Source organism: Plectropomus leopardus, chromosome 7 (assembly GCF_026936395.1).
Source record: "Plectropomus leopardus strain MGB_pleo_1.0 chromosome 7, ASM2693639v1, whole genome shotgun sequence".
NCBI classification, from domain to species: Eukaryota; Metazoa; Chordata; class Actinopteri; order Perciformes; family Serranidae; genus Plectropomus; species Plectropomus leopardus.
Window position 1 is genome coordinate 27,167,997 of NC_142182.1, and position 23,029 is coordinate 27,191,025.

General features: G+C 45.1%; 1 protein-coding gene across 2 annotated transcripts in view; it reads left to right on the forward strand.

Moving 5' to 3' along the window:
* plxnb2b (plexin b2b) overlaps nt 1-23,029 on the forward strand; it is a 153,161-nt gene that overhangs the window by 14,893 nt on the left and 115,239 nt on the right. The window contains exon 2 of one of the 2 annotated variants that reach the window (XM_042496046.2): nt 15,250-15,436. The exons of the other annotated variant lie outside the window; for it this stretch is intronic. The gene's annotated coding sequence lies outside the window, so the exon portion shown is untranslated. The remainder of the gene's footprint in view (nt 1-15,249; nt 15,437-23,029) is intronic. 2 annotated transcript variants of the gene reach the window in all.

Consider the following 23,029-nt stretch of genomic DNA (forward strand, 5'->3'; position numbering starts at 1 on the left):
AGCAGAGAGGGATGAAATCACAATAGTCCACACACTGCTTCACAGCTTCCGCTGCTTCGCTCCGTTCCCAGTCTCTGTCCCTCTCAGGCTCAATCAATTAATAAAGCTTGACATTTATTGGAGAAAACAAATAAAAACGCTCGGTTTGGGGATTGTCTCGTGTGCAAACCACTCTCCCATTTTTCTGTTTGTTTACATATCATTGAACGTCCTGATCCCCCGACAACAGCGCTGCCAAAAACATAGGCCTCAAAGGAATTCAGTTTAACGCTGTGCAAGTGCCTTTTCTAAAGGGCAGTGCTGCGCCTCTGGTTGTCGAAGTCTGTTTAGCAGAATAATCAGTGCTTTAATTAACAAAAGTCAGTTCAGAATATCAATTATAGTTTTCCTTTATCTGCAGTCATGTCACACCGAGAAACAATTATGAGTGATTGTGAGTTTCTATTCTCTCTCACTGGTGATAATTAGTTACTTTGCTTATAAATTACACTTTTCCCCCCCGTAAATAACTTCCCGTCCTGCCCTCCGCTCTCATTTCTTGTCTGTTTTTATATTAATGAGTGGCCTTAAGGTCCCCCTGTTCTCAAATCATGAGTTTGCGAGTCTTTGAGTGTGTTTTGTTGAAGAGAGAGGGCAGTGTGTTTTCATTCAGAGAGCCTTAGGGCCCCACTAACATTTTCTCTCAGTCTCATCCCAGTCCAGACACGCTTCTCGCTCTGGTATGACAAACATCTCTGAGGCGCTCGCTCAAACTGAGCATGGATGGCGCACAATCACCTCTACGCACACACACTTCATTCAGTCACACTTTCAGTCTGACTCCTTTTCTCCCTACTTTCTGTTTATCTTTCTCCCATTGTCAAACACCCTCACACAAACACTCTCTTGGCGAGTCGAAGAAAACCAGGCTCTGGGGTTCCTCTTCTTCGCTGGCTGAGGTAATGACATGGTTGTGGCCCTCACCGCGGTGGCTGTGAAACAACAGCACCGCTTCACAACCGCACCTTTTCTGTCTGTTTATGCGGGTTGATGGAGTGTGTGTTGTCATTTGGAGGTGTGCCATCACCCGTAGCCTCCCAAAGCAGGCAATGAACAATGTTTTTGTTTCACCTCATCTCTTTTTCATTTCATCCTTATTTCTTTTCCGTCTGATTGAAACAATCCTTGTGTTTTCACTTCTTCCCTATGTTTGGAAATAATTTGTCATGCTTGATTGTCACTGAGACATGACCGGAGTTTGGATCTCTTCCAGTTACTGCAGAGTTTTTTTGTTGCATTTGCCGGTTGGCCCGTCCAAAGTGGGAAAAAGGTGCAGTGCAGCCAATTATAGCAATGGGTTTTGTGCGCAGTAAGCGTAGCGTGGCGGTAGTGGGTGTGATGGGTTTTTAATGGGACTGAGCCACAGTCACAGATGTAAAGGCTTGTTGTTGTTGGTGATTGTAATGGTCAGTATGAGAGGTGGGCTTGCAGAGAACCGTCCACTTCAGTCTGTATCTGATTGTTAAGATCAAGTACCACTCAAAGCCAGATTGTTTCCCACCACTATTTTAAATTACTTTTGCTGTTCCACATATTTTTAATTTAAATGAGAGTGAGATTGCCGATATTTTTTTCCCAAAGCCCAAATCAAGATAAACGCTAGGGATTCATGATGTGGATGTTTTTTTTAACAAGTACAGATAATTAACTGCTTATCACGGCTGAAACCAATAATATGACAGATTATTTCACATTTTTGTATTTTAAAAAGAACTGTATAACCTGTAGTTTATGCACACCTGAGGGTAAAAAAGGCTAAAAAGTAGTTAGAAAATATGGGTGATTTAATTTTCCATAGCCCTGATCTAACCAAATCCGAAATCACTTTTTTTTTTTTAACAAAACCAAAACAAAGAACAATTCTGACTCTTCAAGTGGTCATTTATGTTTTTCTCTTAAGGTATATCAAAAAAAGTTCCCAAACATACTTTGTTTTTTATAGTGCATTATGCCAAAGAAATGAAGTTAAATGCTTCGACATAATCTGTCAAAACAGACGTGTCAACGAGTTATACACAAGTAATTAAAGCAGAAGAACTCTCTCCTCTTCCCTGCAGAGACACTAGGAGACTAACCTTACTGCTGCTGGTGGCTGAGCTTTACACTGGGGACATTTAGTTAAAGTCTGCCCACACACAGTCAGTGACAGGGTTTACTGTAGCATGACATGGCTAGCGTTACCTAACCATTATGTATGGGTTTTTACGAACGAGTTGAGCCTTTTTGGTGTGAGTTTGTTGGCATCCTTTAAAGGCTGTTGGATGTGAGCTGCTGCAACTCTGTTAGCTTGAGCTACAGCTCAAGACACGATCCTTCAGTGCTGTGTCGAGAACTAGCAGTGACAGAGGTCGCAGTGTCGCCTCAAATCGCCCATGTCTTGGCCAAAAAATTGTACAACCACAGACTACAACCCATGGCCAACAAGCATGTACGTTTTGTGCCTCTGTGAGAGGAAATACCTGACCACACCAGCAGATGGCAGTATTCTGTAAGTGTCTTTCAAAAGGCTAACCCGAAGACGCTAGTTTGCCATCCAGCACATTAACAACACAATCCAGTGTTGAAAAAATAAATCATATTTACCGTGCACCAGAGAACAACACAAACATCAGGAAACATTTCTGCTTTAGAGCTTCTTTCGATTTCACACCCTCTTGTTTTTAGTTGTTTGTTTACATTCGTAATTTTCATTTCTCTTCTCATGCCCTGAGCCGCCAATCAGAGTGATTCCATTCACTGATGGGCTTTGCTGTCACCAATGCCAATTCAACATGAATGCAGAAATGCAGAAAAAAAAGCTGGCTAGTGCGGACCAGGACCAGTGGTGTGGGACTCACCGCAGCGACTAGGGTGACAGACTCTGACATACGACCCACCATTGACCAACCTCTGAGCAATGGCTTGTTGTGTGAGGGTCTTAACAGCAACTGGAAGTTTACTGACCTGGTGGGGAGTCAGGGATCAGACCCTCAGAGCAATTATGTTGTTTTCTTCTGAAACTTTGAAAATACTTCAACACAGCTGATGACACATAAGAGGTGTACTGCCACCTAGTATATCGGGTTTGTAGATGCTGCCCTTTGTTAAGTCATTTAAAGCAGTCTGGTTTTGTATATCACTATTTATTGGCTACAATTATCTGAATAATACATAATATAACTTTCCCATTATTGGCTGATTATTTATCCACCTGAAAAAAAACCCTTGTTGTTGGGGTTAACTGCATGTGCCTCAGGTTGTTTTGCTGACAAACTGTCTTAGTTTTATCTAAGCACTAAGTAGAAAAAGAGAATTAAACCAGCCTGAGTTTTCATTTCCCAAACTCATAATTGATGCACTTCTTGTTTGCTTATTCACAGTGGGGGTTGAAAGCAAAACTCATCCCCTAAAAAGTCTTCTTAGGATGCTATCTCTTGAGTAATGAAACTGTCCCTGCCTTTGGACCCGGTATGTGATTCTGCTTTTGGTTACAGGCTGTACCGTAAATGATATGGCTGGGGCCATTAGCTAGATCTTTGTCTGCTCCTACTGCTGGCCCATCCTGATAGCTTAAGTGTTTTCTGCTTATTAACCATCCTGTCATATGCTCTTTTGTAAGGACGCACATTAATCTGAATGCATGCAAGTACACATTCTTTACAGCAGCACACATTGAATCACAAGAGGCTTGATCAGCTAAGAAATGAATGAGAGAATGCCACTAGTTTTTGCTTAGCTCAGTGTAGACTATCGAAGGAGTGATTTGTATTCGTGCTGCCTTGCGGTCCCCCTGCCCTGTTTGCAGTAGCCAATCTGGACAGGGAGGTTGTTATCAGAGGGCCTGAATGAAACAGCTGCCTAGCACTCTTCACCACAGCTTCGTTCAAGTCCTTCCATGCCTTTTTCAAAATGTCGTGTTCTGCCTGTTGTGTCAGACACACTGCTCGCTAATGGCTCCTGGCTCTGATCCAACCTTATCCCGCATTCTGAACCTGGCTCTGGTTGCATCAGGGCCCCTCTCACAACTAGGAGACTTACCTGGATCATGCCAGCCTGCAGCCAGCCTCTGCTGGGGAAACTGTTTTCCACAGTGGCTGAGGTATTTGGAGGATAAGCCCTACCCCGCAGACAGCTCCAAGAGGGCATGGCTAGCACCTGCCACTGCTAACACGCTAATATTTAGCGACGAGAGGGTTTCAGCAAAGCCCTGTGGGTAAGCCACACCAGATTTTTCACTTCACAAACGAGCCTAGTCACATTGAAATGGCTTTTCCTCTTGTTTTGGCTCTGCCCTCTCCCTGCCCTTGACTCGGGGAGCTGCTATTGAAATCAAGTGCACGTACAGACTTGTCAGCTCCATGTAGCCACTAGCAGCTAGCCTAAGTACATCACCCTTATCTGTGATGTCACTTGCTTCCTCCCCTGTCCATGCTTGTCTGAGCTGGGTCATAAGCCACCCGCCCCTCTCTCTTTAGACCTGTCTGTTTGGCTGTAATGCAGCCTAAGCCTTTTGTTGAGAAGGGCATTAGCCTATATTTGTGGGCATGGGCGCTTTGTCATCCCGACCTGGGAATGGCTGCTCCAGATGGGTGATTAGTCACTACTGTGTGTATGTGTCTTTAGGAAACTGTGAGAGAGCTGCCGGTGACCTAAGATCGGTGTGATTACAAGAAGATGAGAGCGGGAGCATAAATGAAGATAAAACATGGGCACTTGTATTTCTTTTTGGCATGTGCTTCTGTACGTGTATTCATGCATGGGCGTGTGGCTCTGTGTTTATCATCTAATAGCCCTCATCCCCTCCTCTCCCCTGTACTCACATCCCCAATGCAATCTCATCTCTAGCTCTGACTCGGCTAGCTGGGCTTCCATCAGCGATTTTGAGTGCAGCTCTCATGCCTGTAGGCAACCGTAATGATAGCTTTTGCAAAAAAACAAAAAAAAGCACAGCTGTTTGCTCACAAAGTATGAGAATGAAAAGTGGAGAGGAGGAGGATGAGGAGGAAGAAGAAGAGGCTGAAAGTGTCACCAGCCCTCTTTTGTACAGCTGCAGTCTCATACAATTTCACAGAGCAGACCTAACAAAAGCAAGAACACGTGCACTATGAAAGATTAATTGGTTGCTGTTAGCTCTAACTCTCATCATCACCTGCAGAAGCGAAGGTAGGGAATACAGAAAAGGAGTGTGTTGCCTGGTGTTGGCGAGGATAACAAGGCACCAGGGGGAAAGGCGTTTTTCTCTTTCTGGCCGCTGGCTGACAAAAAGTTTCCGAAGTCGAGCACAACCAAAGTTAGAAATTGAAGCTGAGATGCTGTTGTTTCGTGCTCACCTGGTCTAGTTAGCACGCTGACGGCTCATCAGCTGGCACTGATTGCACTCTGGACATGGTTAACAGCCCATTTAGAGGTTGTGTGTGTGCATGGATGTGTGCATACAAGCGAGCAAGCGTGTAACGTGTGTGTGTGTGTGTGTATGTGTGTGGTACACCACTGTCCAGACACATCTGCCTGGCTTTAATTAGTTTTGCCTGGCACAGGGACCCAACAGTCTCTCTGGTGTTTAATAACAGCCTCGACAGTGGGCATTTATCAAGGTCTGAATACAGCTGAAGGATTGCGCATTCATTTGGCCAAAATCTCTTTAAAGTTATTATGTTCGTTTTATTTTCTGAAGGTGGTTGCAAATAAGCTCCCCCTTCACGCTGGGGCATATTGAAACACAGATCCTCTCTGCTGCTCATGTTTTGGCTCCCTCTACTTTCATTTCCTCCCCCCGTACTCTCTCTTCTCACTTTTCCTTTTCTTGTCAGTCATTGTATTAATATGCCATGTGTCTGACCCAAATTTCCAGGCCCTTGAATGCTACCAGGGCTCTTGTCCCCCTCTGCTCCATTTGATCAGATCCATCGTAGTGAGAAGCATCCCAGGCAGAGAGACCGAGGCCATGTTTCGTCAATCAGAATCAGTAAGCGATCCTCGGGTGCAAACGGACCCACTCCTAAATGCCTCCTCCTTCAAAGTGTCTCTGTCCTCGTGTCTCCTGACTGCAGTTCTAATCAGTGCAGGATTTTCGCTGGTGAACCAATATGAGCTGACAGACACCCTCCCTTCCCTTAACCTATCTTCTCCCTCTTCTTCTCTTCCTTCCCCTCACATCTGTGAATGTTACCTGACGAGTCTCATTTGTCAACCCCCCTCCCCGACCCATCTCTTTCCGTCTGCTTGCCCCAGCCACCTGATCCCTCCCTCCTGTTGTGTCCGCCAGTGCCAGCAGAGCTGAAGAGTCTGCTGTATGTGTGTGTTTGAGTGGGCGGGGGGGTCTAAAGACACTAAACTGAGCAGAGCCAAGGTGCATACAGGTGCAGCTCCTCTTGCCGCCCGAGGGATAGCTGTCAAAGTCTCTTCATTTCGACCGTCTCCCTTCATTTCATCCCCACTGTGGCCTTTATATGTCTTAACTCAGGTCTAGCTAAGCAGTCTTTTAGGGCAGGGTTGCCCCAAGAGGCGCAGTAACTACAGGGAGCATCCCTCCGGCTGTTGCTCCAGCTGTTGCTCCATGCTTTTTGTATTGTATGGATATTGTTTTTGTTATTATCTCTGACTTACTACAAGGACAATTTCCCCATAAGGGATAATAAAGATTTCTACAACTACTGTGATATATTGCATGCCAGAAGGGCCTAAAAAAGATAGTGAGGAATTCAAAAGCAGCAGGAGCAGCAGCTAACGTTGCCCCCAAGCTCCTCTTGCAAACTGAGTGAATGCAAATGGACTTTTTTAAATAAAGCAGAGTTCCCTAGCCATAATAGTCTGCATGCCTTGCACAATGCAGCACAGCCCCATATCCCCTCATTCAATTCTACAGCAACGTCCTTTTTGGGTGGGAATGGCTGTCTGACTCCTTCCTCTGTCAGCCCACTAGAGGAGATTGCTTTGATTTTGGGGGCCGACTTGACCAGATTAAATAGAGTCGGTCCGGGCCGCGTGGACGGGTGGCTCCCAGCCATCGTCTCATTTGTGTTTCTCATTGTCGCCTGCAGCTCCCCTCCATTTTTGTTCTCTCCCCTTCCCTTTGTTTGCCTCACGCTTCCGCTCAGTATCTGGCCAACGATTGATAAGACCCAATCCCTGACAATGCTTGGCGCGCTGCACAGGATCGGTGGTGATGGTGCTCATGCATTGTGGCAAGTGTGTGTGTGTGTGTGTGTGTGTGTGTGTGTGTCTGTTCAGGCTTTAGGAGGGAGATGGGATGCGGCTCACGTCATTGTTTATCTACCTTTCCACTTCCAGATGGCGCTCAGCAGAAAGAATGTGCTTCTTGACACTCTCGTTCTCCCTTCCCTCACTTCTTCCCTTCCTCCATCTCTCCTGTGGCTCACTCCGGTATATGGACTTGGTTTCAGGTCCAGAACACGCAGCATGAGTTGAGGGGGAAGGTGGTGAGAGAGCCAGGAAGGCAGACTGGGACTTGAGAGGGAGCCCTGGAAAAGTCAGGTGGTAGACTCTGAGCCATGTGTGTGTTGAGACATAGTGTGTGAACATATGTGCTAGTGATTGTACCTCCGAGACTACTGCGCTTTTTCTCTTCATGAGTATTTGTGAATCTGAATCACAATGCACGAGTGCGCCAGTGCGACAACACATTTGAAACACTTGACACATTTTTTCTTCGAGGTCATTGAATCATAAAAATCTCGTCTCGGGCAACAATTGAATCGGCCGGCCCTGGTCTTCTCGGCCGTCTGGATTGATGGACGGTCAATTCCGGCAGCGGGAGATAATCACAGCGTGTCAGCCTCCACCAATCCAAACTCTTATCTGTGTCTGCCCGCTGCCAGCATGCCACAAATGACCACGGGGACATGCATTTCTCTTTATTGTTCCAAAGCCCCGAGGGAAGCAAGGTGTTTTCGTGCGTGCTGAACTTAGCTTTTGCAGGCTGCATCCTCCGCTGGATGAACACATTCACCTGAAGTGCACCTTCACCACAGGGGTACTTCAATAAAACTCGCCTCCCTGTTTTTGAAAGTGCATACACTTATGATAAGGCAGTGGATGTTTTTTTTTTTTCATTTTCCTGGCTGCCTTTTTAGATGAATTATGCTCTGTCTGAAGTGTCTGGCGATAAGCCTTTTTCCGTTACTCGAGAATCTTCCACCGTAACATGTCAATGGTATCAGGTTGTCCCATGGCACTGAGGTTTTTTTGTTATCTTTTACTTTAAAATGCCTTCACCATCAAATGTGATCAAATAAGATAACTCTCCTGAGTGTTAAGCACAACATCGGACTTTGGCAAAAGTTGCATTGTTTTCTTGCATCCGCTCCGCTGGCTAAAGGTCTTTGCGAGGCTATTTTTCCCAGCTGTGCTAATTGTGGCCTAATGGCGTGCTGTTATAGCAAAGTGTGGTAAAAAGCAGCCGGTTTGCGAGGCGGCTTGCTGCCTTTCCTGTGCGGGCTGATTACGCTGTCTAGTTAATGCACCCTCCTCGGATACAAATGGAGGGTGGTTATTGCATCAGGAGAGACAGTCAGCCTGTCAAAATCGCCCTCTCTAACAGACAAGAGAGGCAGATAAAGAGAGATGGAGTAGAGTGAGAGAGAATATATTCTGGAGAGCCAATTTCACTGAGGGGATAGAAGCGTGGTAGTGCAATTATGAAATATAGCTTTCTGTTTCAATAATGACCTTTTCTCCACAGGCTATATATAGGCCAGCGTAAATGATTCAGAGGACAGTCCATAGTGTCGTGTAGATGATGGCCTATGGATTCCTTCGGAGAGCAACAACAGTTCTCCGTGAAAAATTGTTTCTCAGTGTTGAGCGAAAATGGTGGAAATGACAGCTAGATACCGGAGTGAAGCAGTGAAGGGCATTCCACTAGTACGCTTTCCTCAAGTTGTCGTCCTTATGTTAGTCACTTCCAGTTCCTATACTTGGTGTGTTAGTGTATGAGTGCAAGCCTGTGTGTTTGTGTGTGTGTGTGTGTGTGTGTGTGTGTGTGCGTGTGCGTGTGCTGCTCTACAGAAGGAAAAAGGGCACTCTGGTGTGGTCTGTTTTTCTTTCACTGCAATTAATCACCCAGAGCATCACATGATTGTTTCAGCCCCAAGATTAATTTTCATATTAAAAAACTCCTTCAGCACAAGTTTTTTGCTGCAAGTCACACACGAAAGCCCAGCGAAACATGGCCTCAGCACTGCCTGCCAGTTGTGCCAAACACCCACTACAGCTCTGCTTACTATGCATCTGTCTGGATAGATACTCAAGAGGTGGTGCAAGCCAGCCAGCCGCTCTCCCTGCAGATGAGCCAAAGCTGGGGAAAAAAACTGGGGTCAGGAACTGAGGAACTCCTTTCTGACCTGCTAATATAAAAAACAGACACTGGTGGAATTTCAAAGCTGCTGTAAACCAGAAAACATGTCTGACTGAGTTAAAAGCACACAGGAACCTGAAATATTTATGCTTAACCACTTAGCAGCAGCAATTACACATGCTCATATGTATTAGCATGTTTACATGCATATTAACCAGTCTGCACTCAGAGTCATTAAGAGCTGGGTATCATGTTTAAGAGTGTGCTTTGTACCCAGCAGTAGTACATCAATTTACAGTCATTCTAAATAAGCATAGTGAATCTCTTTTGCATTTATGCAGACATTGCGTCCATGCAACCCTTAACTGTGGTGCCACATTATCCCCTAAAGTCTATATTTGGGCTGCAACAAATAATTTATTGAATAATCAGTTTAATGCTTCAGCAGTGTTGACAAATACACTTTGCAAGTGCCCAAAGAGCAGAAGAACATCTTCAGTTTCACTATTTAAAAAAAAATGCAAAATTAATCAAATTTTTTTTCAAGCTGCAAATATTCTGTCATGAAATATATCAATAATGTACTTAAATAAATGTAATTAAATGACTTGCCTAACAATTTTTATTGTCTGTATTTGGACACTGATCTATAAAATGAAAAATTTACCCGATAGGTAATATTTATGTATGTAGTTTATTTGATAGGGACAATGTAAATTAACAAAGTACAACTTCAGCCTGTTACAAACAAGCCATGGTAACTGATGTTTCACATAAAGAGAATAATATATATAACTATAGCAGTTTTCTCATATGAACTCTGGACAATGTTCGACAAATCAGGTCCCTATATTGTTTGAAGTTTTTCTGGCACATATGGAGCACACAATCGGGTTGTCCTGAATAGTATTTTTGGAGGCTTTGAAGCTTCAGTGGTAGATACCTGCGGATATTTGAAGCATCAAACTGACACGACACGTAGAAACAATCATATTTCTATATGCTAATCAACCCACTGAACCTGATCCCTTTTTGGTACTTAACGCTGCTGAGGGTGTGTGTGAGACAGAGAGTGATGGAGAGGTGGCAAAGAAGGTGGAAAGTGGACTATTGCATGCATTGTTTTTGTAAGTTAATAACAACTCTATGTGTCAGGCTGTATCACTAGATGCAAAGCGAGTGCTTTACTGCAGTTGCCAAATTGATAACCATCAGCAATCTATCTTACCTGTTCCTTTTTCTCATTGAAAAACCAATTTAATTTCTTGAAGCAGGGGTTAGTGACTACACTGAGAACAATGGCCTCTCATGTGTCCAGCACTGGCCAACTCCTTTTAATTTCTTCCACCAGTTTACTGGTAAAAAAACAAATAAAAAAATGCAGCTTTCGAATACTGATTTTGACATCTATTACCATGGCATAGATTTAGGTTTCGAAGTTTGTTAAATCCATTCTCACCTATGGGAAATACCCTGTTTGGTTTAGGCAAGGGGAGCTCCTGGCTAGAGCATGTAGGAGGCAGGACATGATGTGGATTACATTGTTGTCACAAAGATGCTAAGTAATTTGGTCATGAACAATCATATGTCTTGCAGTTTCTTAAATTTGTCTGATGAATTTGGCATTGGCCCTTATCGAGCGTTCACAAATCTCTCTTGTTTGATATTTTCATCGTCGTCTTCATGTAAACAGCACCCTGGGATGTCTTTTTTCTGACAGTTTTGCACAAATTGTCCGTTAGAAATGTCAGCAATACTCGGTTTAGTTTAGGCATGGGGTGGTGCCTGAGCAGAGCGTGCAGGAGGCAGGACATGTTGCAGATTACACTGTGGTCTTGTAGCTGGTTTGTAATGTGGCCGTAAACAAAAGTATCTCTTGTCGTTCCTTAAATTTTTGTGACCATTTTGGTGTCTGCCTTTATTGGCTGAAGTCCCCGAAACTTGTCGTCTCTCCAGTTCGTCATTGTCTTTGCTGACTTTGCGTAAATGACTCCTCTTCTTTACCCTCAGATTTTTCTTTTGTAATGTTTTTGTGCAAGCTGCATGATTGAAACGTCATCAACACGCCTCCTAGCTTGCTGTCAGTTCTCTGGACAATGACCTGCTTTATTCACACATGGGTTCAGTAAGATATTACACGGACTTTGTACTAGGGAGCTTGCAGGATAAAGTTTGTTTAATGTCTAATTCAACTGATAAGGACATTTGCGTTCTCAGATACAGCTTCTCCGGGTAATGGCTATATAATTTCAACTTTGCAGTGCATGTGTGAAAGTGGCTCATATTTCTTAATATAGCAGTTTATGTTTCTTTTACTCCTAATATGCTTGTCCTGATTATTTACAGTGTGACTCTGGACTGTGACTCTGAAGCTCTCTCTTGTAGCAATTCACAGTCTAATTAGTTTGGATTGAGAGAATTGTTAAAAAAAAATTCAGTAAATGAAATGAAACCTGTTTATTTTCCAGCCCTAAAAACACTCACATATGCACGTAGCCACACACACACACACACACACACACACACACAAACTGCACTGCACCCAGGAGTAGGAGAGGGGAGGCCCCCCTGCGGTGCCAGTGTACAGCCATGCCCCACTCCACACTTATTATCATGATTGCCTGCAAAAGGTGGCAGGACGCTGAGTCCATTCACTCTGTCAGACGGCTTCATAAAGCAGCTGCCGATGGTTCCCAGTGGGCCCTCATCAGTGGCAGGGAGCAGCAAAGCGCCTTAGGACTTAGCTCTCTGAAGTGACAATAGTTTTCCTGCCGACAGAGGGAGAAAGGAGAGCGAAGGGAGGGCAGAAAAACAAGATGGCCGCCCAGCAATAGGCATCTGTTGAATGCCTCATAGGGAGGTCATCGAAGAAGTAATGAGGTGAAACGCGGCAGTGGAGCAGTAGCTGTCAGTCAGTTTGGACATTGTTGGGTTATAATGAGTGCCTGTTGTGAGTGGTAGGCACCTACACGACTAGACAGCCTGGTTGAGTGTATACCACCTTTAGCCTCCTCCTCTGTCTGCCTCTCCTCCAGTAATCTCCTTCATCCTTCACTCTTTTTTCCCCTCCTCATTGAGAACTAGGCAAGTAATGCTACCCATGGACCATTTCCCGAGCATAATCCAACATCTGTCTTGCACACGTCTCTTGCTTTGGCACTAAAACCTTCACCCCCCCCCCTCCTCCTCCACCTCCTTTCCATCTTCCACCCCCCTCTGGTAGCCGTCACAGCCGCTGAACGATTTCCTCTCACTGGGAGGCTCCTCCGAGTCACTGTGGCAGTGTCAAACGAGGCTCCTATTTAAGCTCATTAAATGTTTCCAAGAGAATAGGAAATCAATGGTGCATACCGGTGCGCGAGAACTTTTCTCTTAATTTAATTTCCCCTCCTCCTTATCTGTTTGCACATCTCTCTCTTTCTTTTTCTCCTATCGTTCTTGCTTCTCCCCAGCCTGTCGTTCTCCTTTAAGTGGTGGTGGTGGTGGGTGTTGGGGGGGGGGCAGAAACGGTTGCCTTCAGAAACCATTTCGGACTCGTATTCGTGACAGGCACCATGGTGCGAGGTTGTCCAGACTTTTCAGTGTTGTTTAGCCCCTCACCGCATGGAGGACAATCGACTTCAAAGTTTTGCTCACACTGACCTCAGCCCCGGAGTTCCCGCTTTTGTTTCGGGCCATGCTGTTAAGGGAACAGGTTTCAACCAGAACAGAATGTTGCTTTGAAAACATGTAGGAAAGTAAAGCGTGGGGATGTTTTGGGTTGAGATGACCCCGGTTTTAAAAAACACTCCCACCTCAAGCTTCTTTGACTTTCAACCAACTTCCCCCTGTTTTGTCCATTTCTGTCTTTTTCTCATCAGAGGTTGTTGTTAGATCACGATGTCTGCATGTGTAAGCTTGGGACCACATGTCTGGCAGGGCTTTGTGCTGTGTGAAACTATGCCTGGGGGCTGGGCCCACACCTTCTCTGGAGCTCCTGTAATTGCTCTTTTGGGGCCACGTCTCTGGCTCTGAGCCCGTCTCCATCACTCTCACTCTGTCTTTTTCCCTCGCTCTTTGGCCTCCTCCCTTCTTTTTTTGCCCTCACTCTGACCCTCCTCTTTCTCTTCTCTCCCTGCATGGCTCATTATGGCTGATCCCCACCTGCCCAATCTGGGAATTCTCCCTCCACACACACACATATAGAGCCACTCAGCAGTTTTCCGAGCTGCCTGTCGCTCGGATGGTTTGTGGTGCTATCTGCTATAAAACAGCTTTGCTAATACGGTTTGGCCGAGAAATGGAAACAATAGTGCCGTCACATTTTTTCCCCTCCAACTGGTGCATACAGACAGTTTCTCATCTCTGTTCTGGCTGTCAGAGCACCATTTTTCATAAAAACCCTGCCCCTTCAACCCCGACTCCTGCCTTTGTGTACACTATCCTCAGCCTCAGGCTCGTAACCACAGGCTTGGTCTTTTCCATTTCCATTCCAGCCCTCCTTCCAAGCTGTCACCCAGCAGCTCCACCATGCCTGTTCCCAGGCTAGGGGGCTTACTTTGAAGGATAATGGATCTGGCCAGTTGCAGCTGCTCAGTAGCAGGGCACTATCATAGGAGTTATCTAAGGGCCTGAGTGGCCTGTGATGAATGGCTGGGAGCTGTGTGTCTCCACCGATCAATAAGCCACTAGCACACAGATGAGCTAGATGCCCCCTCGCTCTCCGTTCCCCCCTCATCCACACATATATCTCCCTCTCATAATCTCTCACTATGTTTGTGAACTTTTCCCTCCAATTCATGGCCCTGGATTGGATCATTGATCTTTTATCCTTGGCTTGTTTTAAAGAAAGGGCCAGTATCTCCTCTCCACCCAAGCATGCAAGGTTTCTGACAGCACTTATTGCTACACTGGTGGCACGGCGCACAAACATTACTTTAGCCTGATCGAAGCCCCGTAATCGGAGAGGGAGAGTACGAAGCTGCTGCTGCTACTGCTGCTACCCCCACCCTGGAGCACCGTCCATCACAAGGCTGATGCAAGCGGAGGTCCCATGTGGATATACACACTTGCAATGCAGACAAACACGCGCATACACCAAACAGTCTTTCTGTCAGGGCTCATTGAGCGCAACCTGTCCCAAAGCACCCTAACAGCCCCACCCAATCTGAATAGAAATAGGATGCTGTCAGTTTACTCTCTCCTTTGTCTCATTGTTGTGCACACATGTATGTGAGGTCTCTTCACACCACCAAAGCGTGTAAATCTGTATTTCTACTGCAGAACAACAGGTGTGTCATTGCTACTGTATGTGTTGGTTTTTGATCTGTTTTTTTTTCACTCTGCCGGCGAGGGATTTGCGATGAAAAGAGCGGACTGGAAATTTCACTCCCTCTCTCTCTCTCTCTCGCTCTGTCTCCCCTCCAGGGACTTTCAGTAGTCTGTATCTTCCTCTCTTCCTCCTCGTCTCTCGCCTCTCCTCCCACTTCGCTCCTCTCCTCTCTCCCTCTAGCTCTGATCTTCTCTCTGATCCACCGTTGTCTCTGTCACAAAGAGCAGATTCTCAGCCTGGTAATTGCATGTCTGCTGGCCACCACACCTGTTGCTGTCAGCGCAGCGGTGTGGGAGAGAGGGGAGAGCTGCGCCCTCTGGCCTTTATGGCTCTCACCCCCTCACCGCCACCTTTGCTGCTGGGTGTAAACCCACAGGGAGGCGGGAGTGTAATACGGCAAGTGTGTGCATGTGTGGCATCGGGTGCTCCCACAGTTGATTGTATTTATCTTTAACCTTGAGCTTCATCTCAAGCACATGTGTCTGTGCAAATGCATGTGTGTGTCTTTTGAAACCTGGCCAGTGCTGACTCCCTCTCTCTCTCTCTCTCTCTCTTTCTCTCTCCCTAATCCTCTCCTCCCCCTCTCCTCTCTCCCCTTATCCAGAGCCCGGGCCCTTAATGAAGCTGGGGGTCAGCAGCAGTGTGCGGCTAATTGGCCAAGTTTGCCCGGGGCTCTGGCTGCCTGTGATTGAAGTGTCCAGTGAGGGCCCACTGTGCAGCCGCCGCTGCACCCTGCTCTGTTCCACTCCAACAGCCAAGACGCTCGCTGCACCCCTGTCTGCCTCTCCCTAGTGAGTAGCACCCGAGGTCATTCTATTTTCACTTACACTCCCAATACTTTGTCCACTTTTCTTTCTCCTTGTATTATTTTCACGCAACAAAGAGTCCTCAGGCTCTTACTTTTTTTAGGAATCGCTTGTCCCGCGTGTCATCCCATGTTTCTTCTTATAAACATTATCTCTTGTGCCTCATTTTTCAAAGCTTCTTTCTGTCTCCTCTTTGCAGATCTGTATTTTTCTTTTTTTTTTTTTTTAGTGCTAGACTTTCATTCCTACACTTGGTCCCAGCATTTTCTCACTTTCCTTGGCTTGTACCACCCTCGCACTCTTTCTCCTCACTTGCCACAGTGGGATTCGGGCAATTACTACGGTCCCCCATTGGCCAGCAGCCCAAAAAAAAAAAGCAACTTCCAGCCCCGATTTCTCTCACGATGGGCCCAACAGTCCCAGCCTTGGCCAAGCTGTATCACACTGTTCTGAGTTAACAGGAGAGGTTGCAGGCGATGGCGTAGGAGGGGTGGGGGGGCCTCTAATTAGTTGAGCCTCCACTTTCTACTCGTTAAGGCAGTCCTGGCTCCCATTGTTTGGCTGTCAGTGCAAGAGTAGAGGTAGCAGGGCGATAGTGAGCTCTGGGGAGAGGGCCGAGCAGATAGGGTGCACAGAGCACAGGGAAGGGGGTGAGGCAATAACTTTGCTACCCAGCAGATAGCTGACCGTCTCACCTGGGGGGATACAAGGGTCAACCCCCAAGTGCCACCAGTGAAAACACTTTTGTTATTGTGCTCATAGAAGTGTAACATTGCTGGCTAGTAAATGGTCAACACTGTGTGTTTGTGTGTCAGGAAACAATGGTCCAATTATAAGTCAAGTCTTGGCCAACTAGTTAGGATAAGTTATATTCTGTCAAAACTTTTATTTGCACACCATTAGGTTTCTATACTTGTTTATCAAGGGCTGCAAGTAATTAAATTTGCTCTGATGCTCATTAAATGAAGATCCCCTGCAATTAACTGCTGCTATAATAGTTTTATACAGACAGCTGTAATAGCTTGTTCTGTTCATACTTGACTCAAGAGGGGAAAACCGACTATGTTTCACCATGATTCACTCTGTCGATGAGATCAATTTAAAGGTGAGGAGTAGGGATGTCAATTCATTTTGCTTTCAAAAGAGTGCCCCGGGAATGAGTTCGAAAACCCAGAAATGAGTTAACATTTTAGCACCCCCAGTTCCCTCTTCTTAAAGTCTTTGGTTAGATGCCTGAAATTAGGTCTGTGGTCAAAATAAGCTAAAGAGACTTCCAGGTTTTGTTCTATGACATAAAATATGTCAGTTATATCCCACTTGTGAATGTTGTAGCGGTTGATAACATGAGACTAAATGAGAATACAGAAAGTCATCAAGCCAAACATGGCTTCACAGCCTCGTTGTGCTAGGGATGTTAAGTCATGCGATTGTGGTGTAATTCATCTATAGCCTAACATTAGCATTTATTTCCTCCTGATTGCATTTACGCTTCTAAAATCATAAGTGGTGTTCATTTGTGAGGACTATCATGCTGGACAAAATGTGTAAGTATAATAAATGTGTGTTTGCCACACAGCTTATTTTCTGCAATAATCCAAAATCAAAAGAAAAAATCCCATGGAATAAGTAATAACTAGATACCAGATGTCAAGATGATGCCTTTTCATTCCAGTGAAGTTTATTTCCAGGTGCATGTGGCAAAACGTTTTTAACTCCCATGTTTACTTCCGTGGTATGCAGCCCTCTGAATATGTGCAGTAGTGTTTCTCCCACTGGTCCCTCCTGCACGTTCCTGCTCAGCTCATAGGCTACATTTTAATGACGTCACAGATTAACAAATGTAGAACCTCAATGGCTGCTTCCAGCAGATCCAGGTGGTGCACAGTGCATTAAACAGAAGAGTTGAAAAATTAACCTATAGACCCACATGCATAACTGGTCAAAAGTATTCTCTGTAGTTAATTGATTAACAGTTGATTGTTGACTTCCCTAGTAGGGAATGTGTAACTGCACGAAATTTACTTTATTTAGGTTCACCCACTTCCTCCGAAACTGTTTCTGTGGTGTCCTTTAAAACCCAAAGCACCCGCAGAGCCTCCGGACTTGCTGGTTTCTTAGTGTGCCACACTCATCCATCTGTAAAGGGCTTAGCATGACAGACAACTCCTTTTCTCACTCATCTTCTCCATAATCAGCCGCTTGCTTAGGTCATAACTCTTGTGTTCCACTTTCCATCATATTTCCTCCAGTGCTACATGCCTGCCAGCCTGCCCGCTGGTGTTAAAGATATACAAAATATAGCTCATTTGAAATGGAGGCTTCCCCAGGTGGTTGTTCTAGCTGTGCTAAATTAATAGAAGCTGGGTGGGGAGATGCTTTCTTTTCTCAAAGTACTTAAGCTACACTTGTGACCCAAAACACAGCACATTAAAAATTCACACGTCTTATTTTTAGAGTTTTCCTGACTGTTTTTATCCGTTTGTTGTTCCCACGCTTCATCCCACCTCCCAGAAGATGGTGTAAATGTCATGGTAATGACATGCTTTTTGGTATCCACGAGGATTAGGAGGTGTCAATCATTTCTCCCTTGAGGCTTTGCCTTGGCACAACCCCGGAGCAGGAAGGTACTTGGGGATGAATGAATTTGGATGCACAAGAGCAAACAAATCTCTTGTTTTTGTTGTCATATTTTACAGCTTTTTTTGCACGACACTGACCTTTTTATCTGGTGCGTTACTTTCCATACTTTGAACGTTAATCAATGCAGTCACCTATACAAATTTGCGCTCCACAGACTTGTTTAGTTTACCTTTTTAAACATGTTTCTTTGAAGCATATTGTGAAAAGAGGTAAACAAAACCAGTTAATGGATAGCGATACCTTTGACACATCATTTTTCAAAGATTAAGCCCAGACAAAATATTGTTTTTGAAAAGGCTCATTTGTTTAGAATATTACTGATGGGGACACCCTCACTGTGGCACTTTTAAAAGTTGAGTCAGGTTAATCTAATGAGGAGAAAAAGGTTCAACATCAAAAGCCTCTTATATTATATTTAAAATTAGCCAGAATTTAACTATGACTCCCCAGATATGAGAGTGAATAATTCATTTTTCATACTAAATCAAAGAGCAGATCCTAACATCTGTGATCAATGGAAACTCTGAAACTGTCAATGTGTCATGTAATCTAAAGCTCATAACTATGATAAGGTCATTGCAGGAGAAAATGCACATGTTAAAAAAACCTCATGCTCATGCTGGGTTTGTTATTTTTCTCATGAGTGTAGTTTTCTCTGCGGTGATAGATGCATAATTCAATCCCAGATTTTAAAAATTCATCATCACCAAAGCAAGGTTTTGCTGTGCCGGCATTAAAACTAACACCTTCAGAATGTGTAAAGGCAGTTAAAAATGCCGCTCGCCCCCTCCAGACACACCTGCCAGATGATAAACTTAAATTACCGCAGGCCAACACAGAAACAAGGCCCTCATTGCCGCCCCATGTTTGGTTTGTGCTCATCGAACATGGCAAATGCCACGTCCTTGCGGTACCAAAATAATATGAAACACCTTGTTCCTGACTCATCACCCCTTCCTCCCCCGAGCTCCCCCAACTCCAACATGGTACTGCAGCCCTCCAGTTTTCCATCGCCCCCTGTGAATATCCAAGCTGTCGAGGCTGACTGGGCCGAACATTTTCTTGCCAGGGCACAGTTGGAACAGATCCGGCCTCCGGGCCACATATACCGCTCCACTCCAGCCCCTGCAAACAAAGCCTTCCCTGCGCAACTGTCATCTAAATGCTAAGCGCTTTGGATCGCTACGGTAGATTCCTTTTGTACATACTTAATCGTTTTTTTGAGACTGCTTGTCCTTTTGGAACGTGATAGCTTTACATGCTTTGCAGCTTGCTGAGCATGAGCTGCTGTTTGAGCAGAGTCATTGAATTTACTCTGAATTACCAATAGAGAAAGAGTCTTTTGTTAATCAACAAGGTGTATGATTGCAGAAATGTGTATAGACGATGCAGGTGCTTTTTGTGTGGTTCCCCTATTTTAGGATTATGGGCTTTTCTTTACTCAGAGGCATACTTTTTTTTAAGCAACCAAGTGTTGTAATGGTTATCTTTTAAATGATGGTATAAGACCTGTCTGCCAAGTTAATCGCCCATCTGCACCCTTGGGGGGGGGCTGAGAAATGTGGTCGTCGGGCTTTACGGGAACATAAGCTTAACAGCCAGGCCCACTTTAAGGGGAGGTGCGTTGAGAGACAGACTCCAGACGAGCCTCTCAAACAGTTTCATATCAAATCCACAGACATACAAATCTCCACAATGATCTGCCAAGTTCCTGCAGAATTCACTGAAGCAGGGCTAGCAGAATTTCACACCCCCGCCTGAGCCCCCTCTCCCCCTCTCCCCTTCTCTCAGCCATCACTGGATGATGCTTGGCAGCAGAGGGTGATGGGAAACATCTGCGAAAGTCTGTGTGTGTGTGTGTGTGTGTGTGTGTGTGTGTGTGTGTGTGTGTGTTGATGGTTGAATACACTCACCAGATAAAGAATTGTGTTTTTAATTCTATTTTGGAAGCATCTTTTATATGGAGGCATACGTGTCAATTATTCCTAACATGAATCTCACAGAGGAATGAATGAAATATGAATGTAGATACAACATGCAAACTGTTTTAGTAGTTAAAGGCTCCAGGGCTGATGTTTTTCAAATCGATTCTGCAGCCCTGTTGGCAGATAAACGAGCAGGAGCAAGTGAAAAAAAATAGATGATAATGCACTTCCTTTGCTGCTAAATTACTTCCTGTGGCTGGCAAAAGGGAAGTAAAGGCAGCCTCCTATTGGCTTCCTATTTTTACCCAGTTTTCCTTGCACTAACAATGTTGTGTTTGCATGCTGACTATTATATTGTCAGGAAAAAACGAGGAGACAATGATTCAGCAGGTCCTCCGGATGCTTCTCTGCAGCTGCCAGAGATGTGACTGCTCAGAGTCACTGAAGTCTCTTTTATTTGGGTGTGCTCAGCAATATAAATAATGAAATGGAGCCAGTAATTGGTGGTTCTTGGTAATTAGGACCAAGCTGTCAGCAAGCAAAGTTGCAGTCTGATGGCGTTGCAGCAAGGGCAGTAATTACTATTATCTAGGGGTGGTTGTTGACACAACAATAATCCCATTCTTAACCAGGATAGGGGGGCTTATGTTTACTGTCCCCATTTTTGAGAGATCCATCCACAATAATGCAGCTGACATAAATCGCTAAGTATTTGTATTTATGTCCGTCAAGTAGCTAACACCAAACCATTACTGTAAACAGAGAGGCAGACCCCCTGGCCCTGAATTTTCTGCTTGGTGACTGTGTGAAGAGCTTGTCCATATTTTTCATTAGTCAAACAGTTAGACTTTTTCCCTGCAAGCGGTGTGACGCCCAACCATAAACAGCATTATCAACCATCTCAGCAGGTTTTCTAATACCCCTGTAATCCTGTCATTTCATTCATGGATACCGCCTGGGTTATTCTGGGCCTGGAGCATATCTGCCCGCCTGTCTCTGCTCCTCTGTGTGAGAGATTGGATTCCCCAACTCCCCTCCTGCTCCGTCTTGCCACACGCACTCGCACAGGCACACATGTTTTTGCCCGAGTGTTCGCTCATCTCTTGTCAGATCCCCAAAGTGTAAATGGGATGGTCAGACCTGATGATATATAGGGTATAGAGGACAATGGCACCGTATGCCGTGTAGGGGATGATTCCTAGTTGTGGATAATAACTTGCCCCTTGCCGAAGTGAAATTCTGCTCATCTGGCTCAAGACTTACAAGCACAGCGTTTGCCCCGTGAGATGAAGAAAGTGAATTGCCTCAAAAGCAGAGCACCAGGTGACACTTCCCCTCCTGCTATCATGCAGAGTAATGAACCTGCCGGCGCCTCGCATGACTTTATGCAAGAAAGTGTGGAGCGTGATTATTGGGTGAGTGGAAGGGAGCAGCTCTGGGACGTGAGGGTTGAGTAAAGGGTAGACGAGTTGCTTGTTTTCACCCATACAGTAGCACACAAAACGCAAATTGCATCTGCTTTGAATTAAACATGTGGCACCTCGTTGCGTGAGGCGTGATGGACATTTAAACATATTGCAAGGCTGAGAAAATGGCTCTTTCAGTAGGTTATTTATGGTGAAGACATTGTATTCATTTGATTATAATAAAACATCCATTACACTCTGAGTGAACGGTGTGGGGAGGTGAGGTAGGGAGAGTGCCGCTCAATGTAATAACAATTGTGCGTGTGCCCTAAATGAGCCAATGAAAGAGCAGGTTCCTGTAGATATTAGTTCCCTTTGTTGGGGTGCTCAGATCTGGTGATATGCTTTGTGAGGAGTAATAAAGAAATATATCTGTTTTTATTGTGCCTTGGCGACAGAGTTATGTTTAGAGCTAGTATAAAGAGCTGGAACATGGCGTAAAATGATATTATGGCCCATTAGGTGGGGGCCCGAGCTAAGCGTCGCTAGCAGTAACCGAGGACTGGGGGTAATGGGGCCGCGGCGTATTGTCTGTGATCTGCTCTTTCACTTCTCGCTGATTGAATCGTCTACATCACTGGCACTCCATCTCCTGGGGAACTGGAGTAGACGAGGTGATTTTGGCTGAAGACATCACTCAGTCAAACTTGGAAGATAAGAGAATTGGGTGGGGGAATTGGAAGGAGGGCAAAATGTAAAGCAAAGGTGACGTTCAGGAATTATTGTGAGATTGTTGTGCAGAGCGAGCTGATCCCAAGGTGTATAGATGTTTCATTTTGGAACAGAAATAATCTTGTTCTTTATTGCTGCGCATAGGGTCTCTTGCAGCAAAACAACAATAAACATGGTTTACTTTAGTTGGATTTCTGACTGAAAACAAAGGAAAATATATCTATTCTCCAGCTCGCCTCTCAGTCTTTTCAGCTTGCTTATACTGCAGCACAGCTTTAACCAATGCTCACAAGGTTCTTAGTCTCCTGACCTGGCATCTCCGTCTCTCTGGTCTGAATCTCTACAGAGCTGGCCCTCTATTGCTCTGGATTTTCCCCGTGGATATCAGTGGAAGGGGTTAGAATCATATGAAGGTGCTGTTCAGTCTGGCAGAACCTTTAACGTGCCCTTCCCTTAGGACCCACTCCACATACTGTAAGCGGTCTGCAATGGTTGAGAAGCAATAAATTAGCATACCTAGCTTGAGGCCTGTCTACACCCAGGACCCTGCCTGTAAACTCAGCTTCACCTCTACTCCTTGACAACCTACACCCTTCTAGTGTTGAATAGGCGAGACATTGTGTTGAGCGGCATAGTTCATCTGCTCTCCTGCGCGGCCCGCATGGGAGCTTCGGGAAGTAATCTGAACCAAGCAGGCAAAAAAATTCCAGGCATCCTGAATGGAACCAGATGTGTGTTTTTGTTCACTCTGTCTTATTCGTGCTCTTGGTTACTTGCACATAAGAAACATAGGTGAATGTGCCTCTGGGTTTATACTCACACACATGCGTACAATAACAAAAACCCTGCAGGGCAGTCTGGCTTTCATAACAGAA